This window comes from Solanum pennellii, chromosome 3 (assembly GCF_001406875.1).
Source record: "Solanum pennellii chromosome 3, SPENNV200".
In the NCBI taxonomy this organism is placed as follows: domain Eukaryota; kingdom Viridiplantae; phylum Streptophyta; class Magnoliopsida; order Solanales; family Solanaceae; genus Solanum; species Solanum pennellii.
Genome location: NC_028639.1, coordinates 24,673,319 through 24,679,318, shown reverse-complemented (window position 1 = coordinate 24,679,318; position 6,000 = coordinate 24,673,319).

Here is a 6,000-nt window from a genome sequence, read left to right as displayed (position 1 = left end):
TCTGGAAAGAGACAAATTCACCATCAAATTGTTGTCAAACGTCAAGGTATGGGATTTAATTCACCTTTGAGACTTTTTCCTCAAAGAGATCCTCCAAAATGCATTTCAAAAGTTGAGTTTTCTTATGGGTTTCATTAAATTACGAAATTGAAGTTATGGATTGGAGTTGTTGATGATTTCTTTAGGTTATATTGAATAAATTAACATGAATTTCAACTTAATTATGGTAATTGTTAGTGCTTTGGTCTAAATTGAAGAATATGATCCTCCATCCCTAACCCTAGATTGTGATATTGATTTATATTGTATTGTGATCATTCAATTGATTTGGTTGTTGATTCGATTACTATCCTATGGTGTTATTATTATTAAATTAGGATAAATTATAGGCCTATCATGCTAGTTCTTGAGATGTTATTTAGGTTATGAATTGTATTTTGAAATTAGCTTATGTATCTTGTCTTAAGTTATGATCTAGTGTTGAATTGTGTTATAGAGATGCAATTGGCCTTGTTATCTTATTGGTTATCATTGTGCGATGATGTTACTCCCCAAATAAGGTTGAGTTATGGGTTGATGGTAAGACCTTTATGATAGACAATGAGGAAGACTTACTAAGTAGTAGAATCTCTATCTTTACTTCAAATTGTGATTAATTATGGTTAAGTCATGATGTTACATTGGAGTATGCGTTATACTAGGATTATAGGGTTGTATGATGTTGAATTGAAATGTCTTATTGTGAGGTTGATTCAACTGTATGTGATATAAGGATGGTGAAAACTATCAATGTGCCTTGATATACTATGAAATGCTAACGTGTTGACCTCACTTATATGAATTGTGATGAAAGGACTTATACTCATACAATTCTTATTGATCTATTCATGATGATGATTATACAAGGGGTATACCCTACGACCTAAACTAAGCTATGATTGATAATTAAAGGCTTAAAGACATTTCAAAATGGAACTCTAGCTTAGCACCGAGTGAACTAGATTGAGGAGTGTCCCTTCCCACCTAGGGAAGGTAGGAACACTACATTACTCTTGAGATTGGAGACTATAATGCATGGCGCATAAAGAGGGTCCCAATTATATCTCCTAGTTCTTGAACTGTGTTGGCCCCATAAGAATACTAGCTAGTGTATCCACGTAGTTGTTATGTTCCATTTTTTGGTACTACCTTGGCAAGTAGTCCACCTTCTTTCGTTGTAGGGGTTTATGACACCAGATTCCACACTAGCTCATGTGTTCTATGTCGCTTAGGGAAAGATGTTCCCAAAAGGTAAAATGAATTAAAGGACTTGAACTCTAACTTGGATAACGTAAGAGGTCTAGCTAAGTCTTGGTAGGGGTATGGGACTCTACCTAAACATTGCACTAGTTAGCCTTGAGGGAGTCTTAGGAGGAGGTTCTTACATATGTTTATGTTAGGATGACATATGATATGTATATGATGACTTTGGCATATTGTTGATAATATATGTTTATTACTTCATTTTTGAGTATGTGTTGGGTTATAATTGTAATTATGATTAAATGTAACCCTAAATGTTATGTTATGTAAAGTTTGACATTGGTCATGGTTTCTTGTTGAGGATACTTGATTGAGTAAGGTTATGGGGCTTTGCTTGGTGATTGCACTTGTTGACTTGATAAGGGTTCATGAGTAGTTGTCTTGCTTATTATGATATGATTGACTCTCATTCATTCTTGTGATGTTATTCCTTTATGATAGGGTTGTAGTAAATCATGGTTTTCAAGTATGTTGGAATATGATTTACTTGTTGAGTTAGTAAGCATGTTTGGTTGATCGATATGACTTGCTTGGCTTTGCATTAGGTTCCTAAAGAGGTAAAATGACATGTTTTGACTAAAAGTTCCTTTTTAGTAAGTTTACCTTGTATATGCGCATAAAGTCTCGTACTTAGTACATGTGGAGTACTAACCCCATTTTCTTCCCCTTTTCCCAAACATTTTAGGTTTCGATCGTTGGAGAGATAGGAAGGTGACATTGTTGAAGGCTTGGATTCTTCTTTTCATCCAAGTGGGGTAGGTCCCCAACTTCCGAGGGCAATGCCACCATCTAGCTTACAGACTTTTTATGAGCTTAAAGACTCTTTAATTTCATTTCTTTTCAATTGAGTATTATACTTTTGTACGACCTATATGTGGTCTTTTTGGATTGATGTAAGGGCTATGCCCATATTGTGATAATCGTTTAGATGTTATAAGATGAGACAATTGTTAAGACTATTTTTAGATTTTATATATATGTATGCGCAATAAAGCTAACTAGTGCAATGTTTAGGTAGACTCCAATACCTCTTCCTAGACTAAGCTAAACACCTCAGGTTGTCCTAGTTAGAGTTTATTCCTTGAGTTCATTTTACATTTTTGGGAAAATTTTGCCTTAACCGACATAGACCACATGAGCTAATGTTGAATCCGGTGTCATGGAACCCTACACGGAAGGAAGGCGGACTAAAACACTTCCCTAAGTTCATGGTACATCTTTGTCGTACCCGGATGAATAGAGTAACGGGACCCATGAGCTTCCTCAAGAATCTGATTCCTTAAACCATCTACATTGGGAACACACAACCTTCCTTCATACCTAAAGACACCATCCCACCCTAAGGAGAATGTATCATTAATCTTACAAAGAACCAATTCTTTCAACTCCATCAATGGTTGATCAAGGTGTTTTTGGACTTCACCTCAACTATCAAAGATGACTCGGAGTTATGATGGACCATAAAACCACCATTCAGAGAATATTCCAACCTCACACCCAGCCAACCTATGAACATCTTTCACTAGGTATTTCTTGGCTTCATATACATGAGACACACTACCCATGGTCATACAACGTAGAGCATCTGCAACCACATCGGCCTTATCGAGGTGATAGAGAACACTCATGTCGTAATTTTTAAACAATTCCAACAACATTTTTTGTCGGAGATTCAACTCCTTTCGAGTAAAAACATATTGGAGACTCTTATGGTCGGTATACACATCAACATGAACACCATACAAGTAATGCCTCCATATTTTCAAGGAAAATACCACGGCCGCTAACTCAAGATCATGAGTTGGATAGTTCCTCTCATGCACCTTAAGTTGCCTTGAAACATAGGCTATTACTTTCCCATGTTGCATAAACACACACACTAAACCCACTCGGGATGCATCACAATACACAACGAAACCCTTTGAACCCTCAAGTAAAGTCAACACCGGATCAGAAGTAAGCCTATCTTTCAAGATTCGGAAGCTTGTCTCACAAGCCTCCGACCACTAAAATTTCTTGCTCTTTTGGGTCAAAGTAGTCAAGGGAGATGCAATGGACGCAAAAGAATCCACAAACCTCCAATAATAATCCTCTAGACTCAAGAAAATCCTAATGTCGGTTGGAGTTAATGGTCTAGGCCAATTTTTCATTACGGGGTCTAACTCTATGGGAGGAATTTCGGAGTCTAAATCTTGGACTCGTAATATATGGTATAAACACCCTTTAGAGATCATTTTACAAGATTTCAAACAAGAGATGATACGACCTCTAGGAATAGAATTTCCCTCCTTCCACTCTAAAAGGGCTCATTTGGAAAGTTAAACTTCACCACCCTTGTTTAACAACCTATAGAGGCAAAGCAAGCATGAAACCAATTCATACCCAATATGACATCAAAATCAAATATATCAAGTTCTACTAGTTCAACATAAGTAACTCTATTCAAGATGTCGAGCAGAAAGGAAAACTTTTTAGCTATAAAGGGAGTAACAAAAGATAATTTAGCGCCCGGATCAAGTAAATCATATACATCAACGCAAAAGACTTTCGAAATACTGGTCACCACGTCGGGGGAAGTCTCTTGCTCAACCCTAGAGTGGAGAGCATAAAAGTGATTCTTCTTCGGAGCATCATTAGAACCACTTGCTTGTCCACTCTCCTTGTCTTTCCCCTTCACATTTGGGCAATCTCAAACCTTGTTACCACTTTTACCACAAACAAAACAATTATCCTTTTCTTAAGACAATCACCATAGTGCTTCTTGCCACACTTTCCACAAGTTGGCTTCCTGGTTGGTGAAATCGTATCCCTTCCCTTTTTAGTCTTAGGGTTAGACACCCTATCATCCCTATCCTTAGGGAACTAGGAAGGAACTTGATTAGAAACCCTCTTCTTAAACCTAGGCTTGTATTGAATCTCAAGTCTACCCTTTGAAGAACTACCATCGAAAGTTCTTGTCCTCTTGGCATCTCTACTCTTCCTCTTAGCCCTTGCCTCTTCCACTTGTTGAGAATGAACCATGAGATGAGAAATGTTCATATTGTCATGTAGCATATCCAAGATACATTCCTCTTGCAAGTCTTCCGATACTCCCATCACAAAGAGGTTCATTTCATCCCGAGGATCGGAAACCAAAGAAGGAGCATATTTTGACAATTTAGTGAATTTCAATAAGTATTAAAGCACACTCATACCTTCTTGACGAAGGTTGATGAACTCCACCACTTTATCTTCTCGCTTCTCCCTAGGAAATAATCTATCAAGAAAAGCCTTCTTGAAAACCTCCCAAGTCACCGGTCCACCCCTTAATGGCCTATTGTTTCTCCATTGGACGTACCAAGTTTGGGACACATCTTTGAGTTGGAAAGTGGATAACTCGACCTTCTCACTAGTAGGCAAGCCCATAGAATAGAGGACCTTGTAGATTCCATCAATGAACTCTTGGGGGTCTTCCTCAACTTTGGATCCATAGAAAGTAGGGGGATTCATACTAGTGAAATCCCTCAAACGAGAGTCGATGGTGCCAACATATTGGTTTGCTCGTGATACAACCTCTCGATTATCTTGGGCCGTCATGACTTGAGTTTGGTTGTGACGGCTTGTTCTTGGGTAGTAATGGCTTGGGACATTTGGAAGAGAGCAGCCCTTATGTCACCATCCGTCAAAGGAGGAGGATTGACCGGGACTTAGTCATCATTAACATCTTCTTCAAGAAGAGGGACTTGATCACCACGTGGAGGAACTCCTGCATTGGCAATCTCTTTCTCAAGTATTTGTGCCGCGTACCTTCGAGTATTCATTGTCAATAATCACAATAAAAGGATTAGATGCTAAAATCACATAGAGCTAAAATCTAGAGGCACAATATCGGACTTCCAAGAAAGTGAGAGTTTCCTAAGCATCACATAGATTCCCATTGATAAGTGTGGCGCGCTTCACAATTATGAATACAAACCTACATAGACGTGGTTGATAGAGACATCGACTCAAATATATTCAGCCTCATGCTCTGATACCAAGTTTGTCATATCCTGGAGCACCCCCTAGACGTAACCAGCGTCGTCGTCCTCTTTGAGGACTAAGACTAGCCTCTTAGCTTACATCATTACATTCTTAGGTCAAAAACATGAAAAATTTAAAAATTTTCATTGCTTCTACATGGAGGTTTACATAGACCTCTATATACATGTAATACATATATTTAGTATACATAGACCCTTCGTATAGAAAGATTACTTAGTCTTCTACTTTTATTTCACATAGATATATAAAATATAACATAGTCTCAAATGAATGTCTCGTCTCATAACCATCTAATAAGATTATAATATTGTGGGCGTATCCCATACATCAATACAATAGACCACATATAGGTCATACAATGTTTAGTATCCAAATAAAAAGGAAAGAAACATAAGAGTCTTAAAACTAAAACAAATCCATAAGCTTGATAGTGGCATTGCCCTTGGAAAATGAGGACCTACCAAACTTGGATGATTGAGAATTTCAAGTCTTCTTCAAAGTCGTCTCAAAGCCCTTCAACGACCGGAACCTAAAATATTGGAGAAAAGGGAGAAAATGGGGTTAGTACACCACTTGTACTAAGTATGGGACTGGATACATACATATTATCAAATCATGCTAAAAAGGGACCTTTCATGAAAAAATGATATTTTACCGTTTAGAAAGTCTTATGCA